We start from the raw sequence: 22,000 nt of genomic DNA on the forward strand, positions 1-22,000 counted from the left end.
TTCTGGTACTCCCCTTGGCATGCCTGAGCCAGCCCCCACCACCCAGCATCCTCTCCTGGGGTCAGGTGTAGACTTGCAAACCACCCATCTTGCCTGTCTGCCTAATTCCAGAGCACTCCCCACTCTGCCCAGGCCTTGAGCATCCACATTAAATACTCTTCAGCAAAAAATAAATAAAAATAAAAGATCCTCAAGGAATTCTAATTCACTTAGGGCTCAAAACTAGTGAAGAAGAATCCGACTTTCTGAAGCATCTGTTTGTCCTTAGCACTCTGTTCTTTTACAGTGGTGTTAATGTATTTAACTCACTAGCCAGTTGGCCCTAAATATTAGTTAATAATTAGCTCTTAAAGCTATGGAAGATCATATTAGGAAGCAAAGCACCAAATAAATTACTTCCCACACAACAGTCTTCCATATTTTCCTCAAAAGTTTTATAACTTGAGAAGTAGAATTTTTAGATTTCACAATTACTGCTTAAATTTTACTGAGTATAAATATCCAAAGATCTGTGAAGATAAAAATAGACTGTCAAACTTCTATTACAAATTCAAGCTTTTAGTATCCAATTCTTTACATATATAAATATTTAGTGGTAACCCTCAGTGATGTTTTAGTTTGCTTCTTCACTCAATATATTATACACACCAGAGTCTCATTTTACTTATAAGATATGAGCAAATGAATATAATTAAATATCCTTTAAACGCTTGTATTCTCAGTTTAGAAAATTCTGCCAAAGTGGTAAAAGAGGCATTATGTTAACTTACCTACGAATTCTCATAAAAATATACACAATATAAATAGTGCAGTCACTTTGACACTGTATTACTTTGACACTGGGTGACTTACATCAACCATTAGCTATTCTTAATAAAGTGTGAAAAAGATCACAAAACTAATGCTTTCTTGTTGTTGTTGTTTTTTTTATTTTAGAGAGAGACAGACAAAGAGCAAGCATACACGAGAGAGAGGGGCAAAGGGAGAGAGGTACACAGTCCCAACTAGGCTCCATGCTCAGCTCAGAGCTCAACACATGGCTCAATCCCATAACACAACCTGGGACACAACCTGAACCAAAATCAGGAATCAGACACTTAACTGACTGAACCACTCTGGTGCCCCACAAAACTAATGTTTTTTAAAATAATCATAAATTTTTTGTTTTGTCCTTCAAGTAGGTCCAGTCAAATAGGAGAAGCCATCGTGCCTTTAAGAAAACTGCATTACTCGAAACCAATTAATAATGCTGAGATTTCACCTGGGAAAACTGGTATACTTCCAAATGTTTAAACACTCCTGAAAATAAAAAGCCATCACTTTTTACTCTTTTTCAAATCCACATAAATCAACAGAGAAAAGTCTGCAATCTTAATCAGACACCCACAGTAGACCTACTGTTTGTGGGGGGGAAAGGGGGGAGATTAAGATTCTTTGACAAAACTATAGACTCCATTTTTTTCTGAGACTCCAAAACTCAGAATGAAATCGTAGCTAGAAAATCTCCAGTCTTCTGATAATGGTGCTAATTTTAGAGCTACCTGGATACTAACTAGGGCCAAAAAGCAAGAATTAGTTACTTCCAACTTCACCCTGGAATCAAACAAGTCAAAGAAAAAACTTCAAGGTAACCACAGAAAATAACAAAAGAGAAACAGTCATTTAATACTTACTTTTTAAAACATCAGAAACACGTATTTTAAATAGGATGACTTCACACCGATTTATTTACCAAAAGAATATAAAGCAACAGGTAAGATATTAATTTGCTATTAAGTTCTATATAAATACTACTTAAAAAAACCGCAGTACATTTCAGTAGGCATTTTTTTTGTTTTTTTTTAATGTTTTATTTATTTTTGAGACAGAGAGAGACAGAGCATGAACGGGGGAGGGTCAGAGAGAGGGGGAGACACAGAATCTGAAACAGGCTCCAGGCTCTGAGCTGTCAGCACAGAGCCCGACACGGGGCTCGAACTCATGGACCATAGATCATGACCTGAGCCGAAGTCAGACGCTTAACCGACTGAGCCACCCAGGCGCCCCTCAGTAGGCATTTCAATAGGCATTCATTAATCTACCAGAGATGGAAAGCAGGTAGAAAAGAAGAAGGACAAAATTGTTTGAAAGCTACAGAATAAACTTTTTCCTTAAACTGAAATAACTGACAAAAAGAAAATGGGACCTGACTAGGAATTAATTTCTAATCTAACTCTCAAAATTTATCAAATTGAAAATCTAGTGTATATTTTTAAAACTCATGGTGGAGAGGGGGGTTCTCTTTAGAGTCTCACACTACTTCACAACGCCAAAAACAATTAAAGAATTAAGTATGATGTATGGTGCAAGCAAGGAGGCAACCAGTATAGACAGCAATCTGTACTGGTAATATTCTATTGATTAGCTTGTATATACAGTAGGCATACCATAATTATTATGTTATTCTTTTTACCTCAATTTTAAAAATAATGCCTTGTGGGCTGGAAACAATGCAGGAGAACTTAAACTCATGATAATGACATATATAAGACAAAAGGATAATAAGCAGAGATAAAGTATACTAAGGATTTCATAAGTATACATGTCAAAAAAATCCTAGAATTTTAAGAATTCTCAAAAAAATAAAATTTTTAAAATTCTCAAAAGACTGCAAATTTGCAGATGGAAAAAACTGAATGACAAAATATAATCAGTATGAAAGACAAGAAAGAAGAGAAAAGAAATGGGCAGAACAAATAGAAAACTCAAAATAAAATGTCAGATATGAATCCAAATACATGAGCAACCACAATAAGCACAAGTTGTAAAAGGACTTTAAAAAGCTTCAGTAGATGGGTGCCTGGGTGGCTCAGTCAGACTTCAGCTCAGGCCATGGTCTCACGGCTCATGAATTCGAGTCCCACATCAGGCTCTGTGCTGACAGCCCAGAGCCTGGAGCCTGCTTCGGATTCTGTGGTCTCCCTCTCTCTCTGTCCCCGACCCCACACTTGTGTTCTGTCTCTCTCAAAAATAAATAAAAGCATTTTTTAAAAAAATTTTTAAAAAAGCTTCAGTAGAAGACAAACTTTAACAATGGATTTAAAATCAACCCAAAAACGGCAACTATATGCTACTTAAAAAAGAAACACCTAGAAAATATAAACACACAAAAAGTAAAAAGATGGAACACTATATAAATGAGGCAAAAACTTACCAGAGAAAAGTGGATATGGCAAGCAATACCTAACAAAACTCTGGGGCAAAATGCATTAGCAGCAACTAAGTCAATAAATAATGGTATAAGTACGTTAGGAAGAAAAGTCTTTATCTTACCTCTATTTCAAAACACTGCCTCAATGCACATAAAGCAAAATAAGCATATCTATAGAAAGAAACTGCCAAATTAATCACCAAGCGAAATATTTTTAACACACTTCTCTCAGCAATAAATCAGAGACTTAAAAATCAGGAATCAGAAGATTTCAACAGAACGAATTTGATTGAATGGACACATCTAGAACACTGCATTCAAAAAACACAGAATATACAATCTTCTTAAGCACACATAGAATATTTTTATTTTTTTTAAAGATTTAAAAAAAATTTTTTAAAGTAAGCTCTATGCCCAACATAGAGCTTCAAACTCACAACCTCAAGACCAAGAGTCATGCCCCACATGGAATTTTTTTTAAGTTTACTTATTTGAGAGAGAAGGAGAGACAGAGAATGGGAGCACGTGTGCTTGGAGGAGGGGCACAGAGAGAGGGATAGAGAAATCTGAATTGGCTCCCCACTGTCAGTGCAGAACCCTACACAGGCTTGATCCCAAGAACTGTGAGATCATGACCTGAGCCAAAACCAAGAGTCAGATGCTCAAATGACGGAGCGACCCAGGCGCCCCAATATTTTCTAGATATAACCACACACTGGACCATAATGCAAACCTTAAGTACAGGACTACCATACATGCCACACAGTAATTGTAATTAATTAACCTAGAAATATTAACTAGGAAAAATCCATATCTGTTTCGAAATTAAGAATCACATTTCTAAATTTTTTTTTCAACGTTTATTTATTTTTGGGACAGAGAGAGACAGAGCATGAACGGGGGAGGGGCAGAGAGAGAGGGAGACACAGAATGGGAAACAGGCTCCAGGCTCTGAGCCATCAGCCCAGAGCCTGACGCGGGGCTCGAACTCACGGACCGTGAGATCGTGACCTGGCTGAAGTCAGACGCTTAACCGACTGCGCCACCCAGGCGCCCCAAGAATCACATTTCTAAAAAAACACAGTTCAAAGAAACCTCAATGGAAATTGTAAATTTCCGTTATTAGATTATTACATTATTACTAAATATTAGATGCAAATAATGAAACTTTGAGGTACAGGTAAAAATAGTACTAAGGATGTTTAAATTATAAAAGCTAAAAGGATGAGAAGTAAAGAGCTAATCCAAAAAAAGTATAAGAAAAATAAAGGGAGAAGAAATCCCTAAAGTAAAAAAATAAAATAAAAAAAGTACCACAGATTTTCCAAAAGTATAGGAACAACGTGAGCTTACAAAACTACATCAAGACAAGTTTTTAGAAACCTGAATAAGCTACAACTATTAATAAAATCAAGAGAGTAAATTCATGTTTCCCAGGTGGGAGAAAAAGGGAGGGAGAACATAGCCCATACATCTACTGGTAAATTCTCTAAAATTTTCAAAGACCAAATAATTCTAATCTTAAGACAAAAATTATTGCAATGTACTGGAAAAGAAAACATTCCAGAATAGCAGAATAAACAGTATTCTCAAGTACATACAGAATATTCACAAGAATATGGGCTATGCAACAAAGAATTGAAATCATACATGGTATGTTCTCTGGCCACAAGAAAATTAGAGTAGAATATATAAGGAAAGATATCTACAAAATCCTAAAAATTTGGAAATTAACCAATACACTTCTAAATACATAACTGCAGTAGATGATTAACCTTTTCCTTACATAGGGCTGGCCTTTGCCCTCAGCCAGTGTAAGGTAATCTCTAAACCCTTGAATTGTCTTTACTAAGAGTGCCTTTTTGTTGATCTGAGGCCATAAACCACCTCAGATAATCTAGGCTAACAATGTGTAGGGGCTTTGGGCCACTCAGTGTAAGCCCAACCTCTGGGGGGGCTAGAGACTATAGTCAGCAAAGCAGGAAGTCATCATGTCTACATGACCAAACCCTAATAAAACACACACCAAGTCTCATCTGACTTCCCTATTTGGCATCACTCCACATGTTGGCACACATTGCTGGGAGAAGTAAGCGCTGTCCACACACCTACCACTACTGGGAGAAGACAACTGAAGGTCTGCACTTGGAACTCTCCTGGACCCTGTCCTGTGCACCTCTTTCCCTGGCTGATTTTTACTTGTACTGAAATAAACCATAACCAGCATATAACAACTTTCAGTGAATTCTGGAAGTCCTAGTGAATTACTGAACCTACAGGTAGTCATGACAACCCTCAATCTGCAACTGGGTCAAAAGTGAGAGTGGTTTTAGGGAAGGGGGGATAAGCAAAATAGGTGACTCGGATTAAGAGTTATAAATTTACGGTTATGAATAAGTCACAGGCATGAAAAGTCCAGCATAAGGACTATAATCAATAATACTGTAATAACTTTTTATGTTGACAGATGGTAACAACACTTAAGTGAGCATTTCATAATGTATATGTAATTACTGAATCACTATGCTGTACATTTGAAACTAATATAATGTTTTATGTCAACCATACTTTAATTTAAAAAAATAAGATCAGCTAAATTTAAAGGCTTTAGAAGGGTGCCTGGGTGGCTCAGTCAGTTTCAGCTTGGGTCATGATCTCACAGTTTACGGGATTAAGTCCCTCATCAGGCTCTGTGCTTGTCAGAAACTTAAGATTCTCTCTCCTCTCGGGGCGCCTGGATGGCGCAGTCGGTTAAGCGTCCGACTTCAGCCAGGTCACGATCTCGCGGTCCGTGAGTTCGAGCCCCGTGTCAGGCTCTGGGCTGATGGCTCAGAGCCTGGAGCCTGTTTCCCATTCTGTGTCTCCCTCTCTCTCTGCCCCTCCCCCGTTCATACTCTGTCTCTCTCTGTCCCAAAAATAAATAAACGTTGGAAAAAAAAAAAAAAAAAAGATTCTCTCTCCTCTCTATCTCTCTGCCCTTCCCCCACTCACACACATACACACCCAGGCTCTCTCTTAGGCTCTCAAAACAAATAAATACATAAATAAATAAACATTAAAAATAAATAAAAGCTTTGGAAAGAACTGTACTTTTAAATAAATGGAATGTTATTTTTTTTAATTCTGTCTAAAAAGCCTAGTAGTTTATGTTTTACTAGCCATACCCTGACTTATATGCCAACCCAGGTAGAGCCTAGGTTGGTGACTTTACCCAGGGATTAACCAGCCCTGAGAATGGGGGCCATGTGCTCCCTAGACTGGGAAACACCACCCTCCAATAGAAGCAGCATATGGCAAGGCTCAGAATCCACTGTATTTATACTTAAAACCTTCCTTCCATATCTCTAGAATGATGCTTGCAAACAACCTATGAAAGTGCCATATTCTTTGAATTCCGCAAAGTGGCTCTGAATAATAAAGCTGATTTGACAGTGTTTAAAACACACACACACACATACACACACACACACACAAATACACATACAAGATACCACTGCATACATGGAAGAATGGCTTAAAGGAAACTGACAATATCAAGTACTAGTGAGGATGCAAAGCAACTGGAACTCTCATACACTGCTAGTGGAAATGAAAAATGGCACAGCCACTTTGGCAAATTTTCAGTTTCTTATAAAGTTAATTATAGTTACCACGGAACACAGCAATCTGACTCCTAGGTATTTACCCAAGAGTAATGAAAGAGAAATAAAACTTAGGCTCATACATAATACGAATAGTTAAAGCAGCGTTATTTGTGACTGCCAAAACTAGAAACAACCCAAATATTCTTGAACTAATTAGTGGATAAACAAACTGTAAAGCATCCATACAATCTTACTCAGCCACAACAACAAAAACTACTGATGCACACAGCAACACAGATAAACCTCAAATGCATTATTCAGCCTCAAAGAAGCCAATCTCAAAGGCTACATACTGCATGATTCCATTTATATGACATTCTGGAATAGGCAAAACTATAGGAACAGAAAACAAGTCAGTAACTGCAAGGAGCTGAGAGTGGGGGGCAAGAAGTACAAAAACACACAAGGAAATTTTGGGGGGTAGTAGAACACTTCCATATCTCAATTGTGGTGCTGGTACCGACAAAGATTCTCTGACTAATCTCTATCTAGGTTCCATTGAGTCCTTTCTCAGCTAGGCCTCAACCTTGGCCTACAAAGACTTGAACAGAATACTAACATAGCTTCTAATAGCTCAAGGCTGCATCCCTAAGATGACCCTAGTCCCTCGTAAAGTGCCTGCCTGAGAAAACTCACTGCTGCCAAAAGAATTTACTGTTTGTTCCAGCCAACACCTGAACATAGGGCCCCTGTCTGCCAGTCTCTGTGGGAGGGCAGGAGCCTTGGATAAGTGCCAGTTAACCAACCCAGATGGTTTCACACAGACCAATTTCCCCTTCCAGTTTTTTTGTAATTTATCACTCCCCTGACTCTACTGAACCCCTGCTCACCGCCTCCCTACTCCTTCATTCTCCCTTTAAAACACTGAGTTACCCATGTACAAATCAAAGTAGAATTCCATTTACACTGCACTCTATTCCACACTGCAATAATATATTACTGATTAAAATCTGAACTTACCCTTTTAACTAGGGTCCAGCTTTGTTCATCTTTGACAACACAGAATTGTATGCATTTATCAAAATTTGCAATATCATATACTAAAAAAAAGGTACATTTTACTTTACGTAAAATTATACCTCAATTACAATAAGCAAAACAACGAAAGCAACAAGTTTCTGAACCATCAGCTTCTGAACCATAATTCACTTCATTAATTATGTCAGAGAAAAATCATATGATCTGAAATGCAGAAAAGCTACAAACAAACACCAATTCTAGAATTTTTGCTTGTATCAACAACTGAATGCATACATCCCTTTTCTCTAAAGCAAAAACAGCAAACTATGACAAGGGTTTCAAATCTAGCCCATGCTTTGTTTTTGTATGGCCCTATGAGCTAAGAATGGTTTTTACATTTTTAAAGGTTGTTAAAAAAAAAGAAAGAAAGAAAAAAAGAAAAAGAAAAAAGAACATGCAACAGAGACTGTATGTGGCCCACAAAGACTAAAATGTTTACACTCTGAATGTTTCTAGAAAACTTGGACCACCCTTTGCTCTAAAGCCTTACAACTCAAAATATAGACCATGTAGCAACAGCCTCAGAAAATCTCAAGCTCCATCCAAAAGTACTAAAACAGAACATGCATTGTAACAGAGTAAAACCAAAGTATTACCTTTCCAGAGAGATGGGTCTTTGGAATATCAGAAAATACACAGTAAATATATAATAACATAAGTAGTATATACAACTCTAGAAAACACTAAGCAATATTTCTAGTATAAAACTACATCAATTCAGATAAAGCATCAATTAAATCTCAGTGATATTGTGACTGTATTTTCCCAATTCAAAATTATAGTTGATACAATGCAACACTAAGATAAAATATTTTAAATCATTCTCCCAGAAAATGTGGTAATAAGCATGCATAATAAAAAATTACAAAGATGCTCCAAGGTTTCTAAGAAATATCTCCCTAATTATTTCACTCAAGCCCTTCATTTCATCAAAAGAAAAAACAGGACTTGAATTTTCCCAAGACTTTATATGACATACTACAGTCATTTATCTCAGCCCCAGAATGACTTGAAAATGGTCATTCTACAAGTCTTGCCACAAACTGTTTAACTGAAAATTAGGTACAAGTATTAGCTACACTGAAACTCTGTTGCTGTGTTTCCTCCTGGGAATGAATGAAAGAGAGAGAGAGAGAGAGAGAGAGAGAGAGAAGAAAGAAGCATACCACATATATTTACCAGTACTTTAAATAAAATTACAAATAGTGCAAAATGCAATCATTACAATTATGGGTTATGTATTTGTTTGCATCAATACAAAGCTCCCTCATATCCAAAGTCATTCAACAATATGATTGCTAATACACAGGTTCGGATTTAGGACTCTCCCACATTCTTTCTGTGAGGTCTAACAAATCCTACAATGCTTTTGAAAGCCAATGTTGAAAATAATTAACTATAATATACTTTTCTACTAGTTCTACCTTAAATATGAAAAACTGTTCATTAATTCCAGGGCTGAGATTTTTTACGTTTGATTGCTTTGAGGTTAATGAACTAAACCGACTTAAAATGTACACTGTGTATTAAGTTACACATGAGCTCATACTGAGGTCTTTGATTCTAATTCACTACCGTGAGGATCATCCTTCCCCTTGTTTATTTGTACCTTCCCATCCCAAGTAAGAAACTTGGTTCCTACCTTGTACGATCTATTTTACTTAACTGCTTAATTCTAGCATGCAATCACAGCTACGGGAAGCAACACTGACAACTGGAGTACACTGCTTATGTGCAGTTCCTTTCGCCTTTAGTCTTTCAGGTTCCATGCATTTCCAAAGTTAATTAAGTCAGCACCTTTCCTCCCCAACTCTGTCAGTGAGATTCTTTCATAATTTCTAACAGAATTAGAATCTTCTGTCTCAATCTGCAATCTACCTAAGGTCTTCCAACCTTCTAAATGATTTTTTTTAATTTGCATACATTAAGGTTCACTTTCTCAGTTAAAGTTCTATGGGTTTTGACAAATGCACAGTGAGCTTTTTTATGATGCTTCTCATCTTTTATAAACATAAAGCATCTTACAATTTTACCACTCATTCTACAGGCAAACACACACATTTCCAAAGTCATCTTCAATTCTACTAAACAGGATACAGAGTTTTCATGTTTGTAGTCTTATCTCCATGCACATACCACTCTTTCCACAATCTCTGAGGAGACTCATTTCAGAAAACTTTGCTTTCAGATTACTAACAGTTGTCTGCTCATGATTAGGCTTAAAAGAAAAATTGTTACAGTATATAAGAAAACAGATTTCATCTTATTTTACAACAAGTTTTGAGAGTTTTACTCACACCTCTATCATTAATAAATTAATGAAAGCATATAAAGACAGTTATGAATTCCTTTTGCTGATTTCACTTCCACTTTGGTCCTCCCATATACAAACTGACACGAGGCAGATTTGCTTATCTCAGTCTCACTGTAAAGATTTTTACACAAAGTCAGTCTAGTCTAAACAGTATCTGCTTACTGTAGATTAAGTTTATTTTAATAAATAATAATATTATTAAATCCAATACCAATGATTCAGGGAATCTGACTGAGAATATAAATAAGATACAACAGCACATAGGTTCTAGCCCCTAAAGCCTGCCCCAAACCAGATAAAGACCTCTGAATATTCCTAGAACTCATCTATCAAAACTAAAATTCCAGACTATACTGTGTAAGATTCTCTTGGTTAATAAATATCATATTATTATTTTCCCATGTGTCATGTATTCATATTTTCAATGCAAAAAAAAAAAAACCAAAGCTCTAACTTCCAACTTAAGTCCAGTGTGAAAGTAGCTCAGAAGTCATCACTCCATTCTAATGACCAGCAAAAACCTGAACAAACTGAAAAATCAACAATTCTTAGATCCATCAGAGAGGCAGGGTCACATAGCAAATTGGTGCCCTCAAAACTGGAGAAAAGCAAATCCAGAACATCACAACTTACAAGAGCAGAAACCCATAAACAGAAACCTCCAGGAGAATCAGTAGTAGGGTAGGAAACCTAAACTGTATTTGACTTATAAGAGCCTTAGCTTAGACAAATCTGAAAGTTAAAAATTCTAAAGGGAGTCAGTCATGAGGGGGCCCTCACACTTCGGAAAGTTTTACCTCCAGGAACTCTACCAGGTCCTCACAGTGAAGATCAAAGAAAAATCACCTCATGCTCCCAGCAGGAGGAAGGATAAACTAACCATTTTAAAATACATCAACACATTGTATTCTTCTTAGCAAGGCCTGCCCTAGAGGGACACAAATTTACGAGAGCCTAAACTATTGGGGTTTTATCAGAGCCTAAGCCACCTAAGGGAAGGGAATTACCCAACTCCAGCATCCTGTAGCCACCTTGACCCACCTAATGAGGAAAAAAACTAAGAAGCATTTGTCAAGCTCACAGCTCAGGAGCACAGGCTCACTAAAAAACTGGGCCCTCGCCTGGGTGGCTCAGTCAGTTGAGTATCCAACTTTGGTTCAGGACATGATCTCAAGGTTTGTGGGTTTGAGGCCCGCGTCAGGCTCTGTGCTGATAGCTCAGAGCCTGGAGCCTGCTAAGGATTCTTTGTCTCCCTCTCTTGCTGCTCCTCCCCTGTTCATGCTCTGTCTCTCTTGGTCTCAAAAATAAATACAACATTCAAAAAAAAAAAAAAAAAAAAAAAAAACTGGTCCCTAATCGCAATCCCTATCAAACTAACACCAACATTCTTCACAGAGCTAGAACAAATAATCCTAAAACTTATACGGAACCAGACCCCGAATAGCCAAAGCAATCTTGAAAAAGAAAACCAAAGTTGGAGGCATCACAATCCCAGACTTCAAGCTGTATTACAAAGCTGTAATCATCAAGACAGTATGGTACTGGCACAAAAACACTCAGATCAATGGAACAGAAGAGAGAACCCAGAATTGTACCCACAAATGTATGGCCAACTAATCTTTGACAAAGCAGGTAAGAATATCCAATGGAATAAAGACAGTCTCTTCAGCAAGTGGTGCTGGGAAAACTGGACAGCGACATGCAAAAGAATGAACCTGGCTGGACCACTCGCTTAAACCATACACAAAAATAAACTCCAAATGGATGAAAAGACCTAAACAAAAGACAAAAAGCCATCAAAATCCTCGAGGAGAAAGCAGGCAAAAACCTCTTTGATCTTGGCCACAGCAACTTCTTACTCAACACGTCTCCAGAGGCAACGGAAACAAAAGCAAAAATGAACTACTGGGACCTCATCAAAATAAAACGTTTCTGCACAGTGAAAGAAACAATGAGCAAAACTAAAAGGCAACCGACAGAATGGGAGAAGATATTTGCAAATGACATATCAGATAAAGGGTTAGTATCCAAAATCTATAAAGAACTTATCAAACTCAACACCCAGAAAACAAAGAATCCAATGAAGAAATGCGCAAAAGACACGAATAGACACTTCTCCAAAGAAGACATCCAGATGGCCAACTGACACAAGAAAAAATGCTCAACATCACTCATCATCAGGGAAATACAAATCAAAACCACAATGAGATACCACCTCACTCCTGTCAGAATGGCTAACATTAACAACTCAAACAACAGATGTTGGCGAGGATGAGGAGAAAGAGGATCTCTTTTGCACTGCTGGTGGGAATGCAAACTGGGGCAGCCACTCTGGAAAACAGTATGGAGGTTCCTCAAAAAATTAAAAATAGAAGAACTACTCTATGACCCAGCAATTGCACTACTAGGTATTTATCCAAGGGATAATACACGTGTACGATTTTAAAGAGGCACATGAACCCCCATGTTTATAGCAGCACTATCAACAATAGCCAAAGTATGGTAAGAGCCCAAATGTCCATCGATGGATGAATGGATAAAGAAGATGTGGTATATATACACAACGGAGTATTACTTGGCAATCAAAAAGAATGAAATCTTGCCATTTGCAACTATGTGGATGGAATTAGAGGGTATTATGCTAAGCAAAATTAGTCAGAGAAAGACAAATATCATGACTTCACTCATATGAGGAATTTAAGATACAAAACAGATGAACATAAGGGAAGGGAAGCAAAAATAATATAAAAACAGGGAGGGGACAAAACATCTCTTAAATATAGAGAACAGAGAGGGGCGCCTGGGTGGCTCAGTCGGTTAAGCGGCCGACTTCGGCTCAGGTCATGATCTCGCGGTCCATGAGTTCGAGCCTCGCGTCAGGCCTGTGCTGATAGCTCAGAGCCTGGAGCCTGTTTCAGATTCTGTGTCTCCCTCTCTCTGACCCTCCCCCATTCATGCTCTGTCTCTCTCTGTCTCAAAAATAAATAAAAACGTTAAAAAAAATTTTTTTTAAATAAAAAAAAAAAAATAGAGAACAGAGGGTTGCTGGAGGGACTGTGGGAGGGAGGATGGGCTAAATGGGTAAGGGGCATTAAGGAATTTACTCCTGAAATCATTGTTGCACTATATGCCAACTAACCTGGATGTAAACTTAAAAAAAAACCAAACCAACAAAACTTGGCCCCAGTGAAAGAATTATAGAATGCTTCTCCTCTCCCAAAACACATTACTCAACACATTACTGAAGGCCAATTTACTGCAATTCCTTTTACCTAGTATATTATAGCTGGCTTTCAACGAAAAATTATAAGGCATATTAAAAAGAAAATTATTTTGAAAAGACAAGGCAAGCAAGCATCAGAAACAGACTCAGATATGGCAGACATGTTGGAATTACCAGACTACAAATTTAAACAATCATAATTAATATCCCAAGGACTCTAATGGAAAAGATAGGCAACATGTAAGAACAGATCGGTAATAGGACCCAAGAGATGGAGGAAATTCTAAGAATAAAAAAAAAAAAAAAAAAAAAAAAAAAAAGATGGAGATCAAAAACACTGTAACAGAAATGAATGCCTTTAATGGAATCAATAGTAGACAGGACACAGCTAAGGAAAGAATCTGAGCTTACAGATATGTCCACAGAAACAGCCAAAGAGAAAAACGACTGGGGGGGGGGGGGAGGGGGCGTGTGTCAAAACAGAACAGAATATCCAAGGACTGGGGGACAACTACAAAAGATATAACATAAAGATACACATATGCATGATGAGAATACCAGAAGGAAAAGAAAAAGGAATATGTGAGGCAATAATGACTCAGAATTTCTCCAAATTAATGTCAGACACCAAACCACAGATCCAAGAAGCTCACAGAACAGCAAAGCAGCATAAATACAAAAAAAAACAAAAAACAAAAAACAAAAAACCTACACCTAAGCAAATATTTAAACCCCAGAAATTCAAAGACATAGAAAAAATCTTGGGAAAACAAAATCCAGAAGAAAAAAACACACCTCAGATACAGAGGAGCAAAGATAAGAATGACATCTAACTTTTCCTCAGAAACCATGCAAGCAAGAAAAGACTGGATGGAAATATTTGAAGTATTTAGAGAGGTGAAAGGTCCGGGGAAACCTACCAACCTAGAATTCTGTACCCTCCAAAATTATTCTTCAAAAGTGAAAAAAGACTTTCTCAAACAAAACTTGAGGGAATTTTTGCCTGTAGACCTGCCTTTCAAGAAGTTCTGAAAAGAGAAGAAAATGATATAAATAAGAAACTCAGATCTACATTAAAGAAAGGAAGAGCATTAGAGAAGGAATAAATGAATAGAAAATAAAAGTTTTTATTACAGAAGGGAGGAATTAGAAATATTTTGTCCCAGCGGAGAGGGCAGGGGGTGGTGCTGGTGGCTCAGTTGGTTAGGCATCCAACTTTGGCCTAGGTTATGATCTTGTGGTTCATGGGTTTGAGCCCCACATCAGGCTCTGTGCTGGCAGCTCAGAGCCTGAAGCCTGCTTCAGATTCTGTGTCTCTCTCTGTCCCTCCTCTGTTCACGCTCTCAGTGTCTCTCTCAAAATAAATAAATAAGCATTTTTTAAAAAAGAACAAAAGAAAGATTTTGTCACACTCAATTTTGCTGTGAACCTAAAACTTCTCTTTAAAAAAGTCTACAAAATGGGGCACCTGGGTGGTTCAGTCAGTTAAACGTCTGACTTCAGCTCTGGTCATGATCTCACGGTTCGTGAGTTTGAGCCCCATGTCAGGCTCTGTGCTGACAGCTCAGAGCCTGGAGCCTGCTTCGGATTCTGTGTCTCCCTCTCTCTCTCTGTCTCTCAAAAACAAATAAACATTAAAAAAATTTTATAAGGGACGCCTGGGTGGCTCAGTCGGTTGAACGTTCGGCTTCAGCTCAGGTCATTCGTGATCTCGTGGTTTGCGAGTTTGAGCCCCGCATCGGGCTCTGTGCTGACAGCTTGGAGCCTGGAGCCTGCTTCGGATTCTGTGTCTCCCTCTCTCTCTGCCCCTCCCTTGCTTGCACTCAGTCTCTATCTCTCTCAAAAATAAACATTAAAAAAATTTTTAATTTATTAAAAAAATAAATAAGTCTACAAAAAAACAGGTGGGATGTATTATGCTAAGCAAAATAAGTCAGTGAGAGAAAGACAAATATGATTTCACTCCTATGTGGAATTTAAGAAACACAACAGATGAACACAGGGGAAGGGAAGAAAAAATAAGATAAAAACAGAGAGGAAGGCAAACCATAAGAGACTCTTAAATACAGAGAACTGAGGGCTGCTGGAGGGGTGCTGGGTTGGGAGGATGGGCTAAATGGGTGATGGGCATTAAAGAGGGCACTTACTTGTTGGGATGAGCACTGGGTGTTATATTTAAGTGATGAATCACTAAATTCTACTCCTGAAACATACAGTTAACTATATGTTAACTCACTTGAATTTAAATAAAAATTTAAAAATAAAAATAAATTTTAAAAAATGTGGAGCACCTGGGTGGCTCAGTTCAGCATCTGACTCCTGGTTTTGACTCACAGTTCATGAGTTCAAGCCCCGCATCAGGCTCTGCACTGGCAGTGTGGAGACTGCTTGGGATTCTCTCACTCTCACTCTCTACCCCCTCCCCTGCTCATGTGTACACACTCTCTTTCTCTCTCTCTCTCTCTCAAAATAAGTAAACTTAAAAAAAAAAAAAAAGACAAAGCCCTTTTGCTTCAGTTTGCTGTTCTATAAAGCTTAGTACTCATTTGTATTGGTCAGTAAGATTGGTACCAAATCTTCAATTGGTACTTTTTCCCAAAGGCAGCTAAATTATGTATCCACAGGAAAGAATAAGAAACAGAGCCTGAAAGAAATTAATGTTATTCTTCAAATGCAACAAGTGGGTGTCTCCAGTAACGGAATGACCTGACAGCAGAATGAGGCTCTGTGCTTGGGCCCTCTCCACAGCAGTCACATTATATTTTTCCCTAGGCTTCAGGCTCAGAATCTGCTTTATGCAACTTTGTCCCTCTCCAAGGAGCACAGTAAAATGGCAACAGGTCCTAGAGAGTCAGGAGAGAAGCATTCATGGCACTCAGGGATGCATCAATGAAGCTGATCCAAAAGGAGTGGAAGTTATTGAGCCCTGCTCAGAGGACACTATAAAGGGATGTGATGTTGGAGAACTATAGCAGCTGATCACACGGATAGTTCCATTTTGTAAACCCAAACTCATCCATCATTCAGCATGAGGGGAAAAGAACAACCCTAACAGAGGAAAGAAAACATCTAATGGGATTTGTCCTCCAAAATCAGATAAAGTATCTCCTGTATCCAAAGTAGATACAGAAGACTTACTCTGTTAAACTGGGTTATGATTATCTGAGGACTTTATTTGAGCCAGGTGAGGAGACAAAGCTGAGTTACAGTAATGAATACCAATTTACATCCCTTAGTACAAGTGTAGTACAAGATAAGAGTACCATGCTCTGTTCTCAAATATGTACAATCCAGACATGGTACAAAGATACGATATCTCTATAAACTTAACAGACACCTAGGTATTAAAAGAAATTAAAGGTCCATTCTATGTATCAGAAAGATTATGTAAACTAGAAAAATCCCAAGTTTATAAAAGAGCTTTAAAAATTCTCAGTAAACTTTAACTTTAGAGTTTTTCACATTAATTTATTAAATACAGATAATTTAAAAACAAAATTGGATCCTTTAGGGACTTTTGTTTGTCATATTTCAAAATAATTCTGACTTCAAAATTTCCAGAAACAGCTAGGGTAGAGTTGCCAATAGAAAGCATCATGGGGGCAATGAATGTCAAATAAGTCATCAAGAGTTACATCTGCATTGGAAAGGTAAGTGAAGGCCATTTCCAGAACTAAATATACAGCATATGGGCACCTGGGTGGTTCAGTCAGTTGAGAGACCAACTGTTGATTTTGGATCAGGTCATGATCCCAAGGCTGTAGGATCAAGTCCTGTGTCAGGCTCCACGCTGAGTGTGGAGCACCTGCTAGAAGCCTGAGTGTCAGTCATACTAAGGTGTCAGACTTCATAAAGAGCAATCTTTGGGTGCTAGTACTTTTAAGACAAAGTTAATCTTTAAAGGGGGTTGGGCATCAGCCAATAAGAGAAAGGTGTAAACGTTTTAAAGATCTATCAGTTAAATAAAAACAGACTGCGGCAGAATAGAGATTTTAGGATGCAGGGGAAAAAAAGATTTCTGAGGAAAAAAACATTCTCTATGTTCTCTGTTAGAATATGACTTAAATATTTTGTTATTAGAATGAGGAATATCTGACACTGAGGTTTGACACCTCCCTCTTAAACCACTGCTTTAAAATAAGACTACAGGGGCTCCTGGGTGGCTCAGTCGGTTAACCCGCCGACTTCGGCTCAGATCACGATCTCGCGGTCCGTGAGTTTGAGCCCCGCGTCGGGCTCTGGGCTGATGGCTCAGAGCCTGGAGCCTCTTTCCGATTCTGTGTCTCCCTCTCTCTCTGCCCCTCCCCCGTTCATGCTCTGTCTCTCTCTGTCCCAAAAATAAATAAACGTTAAAATAAAATAAAATAAAATAAAATAAAATAAAATAAAATAAAATAAAATAAAATAAAATAAGACCACAAGGTAAACTCCTTGACTACATCACTGCATCTTTCCAAAAATAAAAAATAATCGGGGTACACATATTAAAAAGTAGGTTTGGTTTAGCTTAGTTTTTTTGTTTGGGGAGTTAACCTAGCTTAGAAACTCTATGATTACCTGAATGTACTCAACAATAAAGTGTCTAAATTCAACTAGCTGTGTAATATATTCTGCAAAAGTTTTTTATCCGCATCATATTGAAAAGCCAATTTTAGTATCCTTAGGATACAAGACTGATAAATGTTGCCTGTGGCTTCTCACAGGCCAGGCTACAGGCTCATATAGAAAAAATCTTCAGCAACAATTATTACTAGCTCTCAATTATGTGGTCTATTTGGCCCCTAATTTATTTTGGCTTCAATGGGTTCTGTTTTGGCTTTGACTTAAGAGAAGATAAACATTCTGACTTGATACTGAAGAATTAAACATATACGGTTACAGCGCCAGTTTGCAATAGTATTCACATCTGCTATTCATCAAAAATCATGAACCAGTACCAGGTTGTTAAATGCTATTCACTAGTTTCCATACAAATGTAATTTTATTGTTGTATCTGGCCTGATATCCACTGCAATACTTTCTGGAAAATAAATTTTAAATGAAGTGAAGGGTTGAAGACAGGCTTTATTTTAATTAGGAAGTAATTACAGTAAGTAAAGAAACTGTTAAGTTTTTAAAACATCAAAATTTCTTATACCAGGAAGCAAAAATACCTCAATTGACAATCAGACTAGATATCAACCATTTTATACAAATTTACTACAATTCAAAGCATAATAATGTCTACAATTTAGGTAAGGATAAAATAATAAATTTTCCAAAATGTTCACAAACCCTAGTCTAGTATGTTCTCCATTCTGAATCCAGTTTCCCCTAACAAAAATATCCAGAAGCGCTCAGTTTCAATAAACCTAAACTGGTTTAGGTTTTGTACCCTTTACAAGATGTAATTACACACAAAGGTGGCTAATAAAGAGAACATTTAGAATTGAGTCATAAAAACTAAATGAACCAGATCTATACTTGATCATAAATCATTTTGTGATTCTTGAAGTTACCTATTTAATCCTACCTATAATTAAGTCATTAATACACATATTAGTAAGTATGAATAATGCTTATCTTGCATATATATCCACAATAAGAAAAGGCAATATTTAAAAACATGAAAGTTAGAATTTCTATTTCTGATAATTTAATAATAAAATAAGCAGAAAACCCTTCTTTTACAAAACCTCTAGAACCACTTTTATTTGATTTATACATTGCCATGGTCTGAATGTTTGTGTCCCCTCAAAATTCGTATGTTGAAATTCTAACCCTCAAAGGTGGTAAGATGTGGAGCCTTTGAGAGGTGCTTAGTAATGAGGACAGAGCTACAAAGAAACCCCTACGTTGTTCCACCGTGTAAGGACACAGCAAGAAGGCACCAGCTAAGAACCAAAAAGAGGGCCCTCACCAGAAGGGGACCATCTGGCACCCTAATCTTAGACTTCCCAGCCTCCAAACTGTAAGCAATAAATTTGTCATTATAAGCCACTCACTATTTTGTTACAGCAGCCCAAACAGACTAAGACATACATATACACAAAATAAAAATACATAAACAAGCTTTTAAATATAGAGCTAAGTATCATGAAAGTAGGGGAAGAAATCTCTAGACAGCCAAAAATGAACAGGGCGGTAAAAAGCAGTACATGCTTGATGTTACAACAACCCTTTAGGATGTTCTCATCTCAGAAACTGAGGGACTTCTGTTTCAGCAGCAAAACAGGGAAGATAAGGCCTTGACACATAAGAAACACACTGTGAGAAGATTCTTGCACATTTCACAGACTCTCTGGGAACAATGAAATACAAAAATCTGCCACTGGCAGAGGAAGGCAAAGGAGCTTTTCAGTCTTGGCCTAGGTTCTGAAAAGGTAGGAAAAATCAGCAAAGACTTTGTAACCACACACTGCCCTCACATCGGTTTAGAGGTTGAATTAATTCTCTGTACATGGTACAGGAACTTCGAACTCCAAAAATTAAATGTAAAAAACGATCTCTGCTTAAACAAGGTGATAACATAGGTGTACACATCTGCTAAACCCGCATAAACAAGGTCTGTGCATTTTACTGTATAGAAATTATATTTCAATTTAAAAATAGAAAATAAAGTTGTCCCTGGAAACCCTGTAGGGTCGTTAGCAGAAGCAAACTAAAACCTCTCGGGGCGCCTGGGTGGCGCAGTCGGCTAAGCATCCGACTTCAGCCAGGTCACGATCTCGCGGTCCGTGAGTTCGAGCCCCGCATCGGGCTCTGGGCTGATGGCTCAGAGCCTGGAGCCTGTTTCTGATTCTGTGTCTCCCTCTCTCTCTGCCCCTCCCCCATTCATGCTCTGTCTCTCTCTGTCCCAAAAATAAATAAACGTTGAAAAAAAAAAAAATTAAAACCTCTCTGGAGGGATATGCACCACCAACCCCCCACCCCGGAGGCCAGTAACTCCTCTGAAGATCAGCTCACAATCCGAAACTACACAGTACCTATGGAAACAACAGTTCACTTTAAGCAAGAAACAGCAAATATAACAAAGCACAGAAGTGAATTTCTAAAAACTTTAGACAACCGAGCAATCTGATAGAGATTATAAATATTTAAAAAGATTAAAACACATGAAATATGGAATAAAATACATGAGATAGAACATCATAAAACAGTAACAGATATTCCTAATGAAATAATACAAAAAAATAATGTTCAGTGGGTGTTAAAACAATCAATAGATGAGGAACTGCATATTGGCATGGTACAAAAGGATCATCCCACAAATATGTGAAGGATATAAGAGGAAAAACTCAGCTTTATAATAAAGATGTTAACTTTCACCATCTGAACCTAATGAACTATCTTAGTATCACTACAAGGAGGACAAGATATTATATGCTTTCTGATGTGATGAATACAAAGTACTTAGTACTACCTATGAAGCATTCGTGCAAAATGTTGAATTTGTCACTAAGTCTTCTATTTTAAATTTCATTTTATAAGAAATGTAAAGACATAAAAATAAGTCAAACATTACAAGGATCACTTAGAAAATCCAAAATCTACAACATTCTACTGGATAACTGTACAATCTTTCCAGTAAGGCAACAGGATGAGAGGGGAAAAAAGGCAGGGGGAGGTGGATAAGACCAGGCTTCCACTATCACAGAATGGACCAAAAGAGGAAAGGGACAAGACTAGTATGTAATTTTGCGGTGGTGGCCTGGAACTGGAGTTATCAACATGAACTCATGTTCTTTTCATATGTAGACAAAGACGGAAACACACAGAACTATAAAAGAACACTCGTGCATTAGCTCATTTGTGCAAAAAGGAATTCAAGAAGATAAAACCAAAAATTAATGAAAGTAAAATACCTATAAATAAGAGGGAACAGACTGGACAGGAAGGGGGAATAGGACCAGGGTAAAAGAGATGGGGAAGAAGGACACTACTCAGAGTATAACTTTTTGTGTTATTTCTAACTCTTAAAAAATGGCAATTGTTTGACAAACTCCAATATAAATCAATACTTAAAATCAGCTAGGATACAGGGGAACATTCGAAATGGAATACAAACAGTAACAATTGTTTTATAAATGAAGAACATAGCCACACTGCAACAGATAAGAAAGAAATTACCTAAATAAATTTCAAAGACAGTATTTTGACTCTATGGACAGTAGTTTCATAGCATTGTATTCTAGACAGTAAATTTGTTACTCATAGAATAGGTTAGCAATTCTGAAACCCTTGCACACTAGGTTTGCACACAATATATACAAAAATATACTGTGCCTAAGACCAGGTTTCTCAATATCACAGAACAGACCAAAAGAAGAAAAGGACAAGACTGTAATATAATTTTGCAGCAGTGGGTTGGAACTGGATATAATGAACTCATGTTTTTTTGAATATATAGACAAAGATGAAAATACACAGAACTATGTGCACGTGTACACATCCATGTATTTCTTAACTCTGTGTACTGAGAGGTCTTAAAAGCAATGAAAACCTAGTAGCAATGAACACACTTAGCTTCCAGATCTTAGTTTCTAAATACCATTTTCCAGGGGTGCCTGGCTGGTTCAGTCAGTTAAGTGTCCGACTTTGGCTCAGATCATGATCTCATAGTTTGTGGG

General features: G+C 37.5%; 1 protein-coding gene across 3 annotated transcripts in view; it reads right to left on the minus strand.

Annotated features, from left to right (window-relative positions):
* Window positions 1-22,000, minus strand: part of LRP6 (LDL receptor related protein 6) — a 178,778-nt gene that overhangs the window by 124,257 nt on the left and 32,521 nt on the right. The window lies entirely within an intron of this gene.

Source organism: Felis catus, chromosome B4 (genome assembly GCF_018350175.1).
Source record: "Felis catus isolate Fca126 chromosome B4, F.catus_Fca126_mat1.0, whole genome shotgun sequence".
NCBI classification, from domain to species: domain Eukaryota; kingdom Metazoa; phylum Chordata; class Mammalia; order Carnivora; family Felidae; genus Felis; species Felis catus.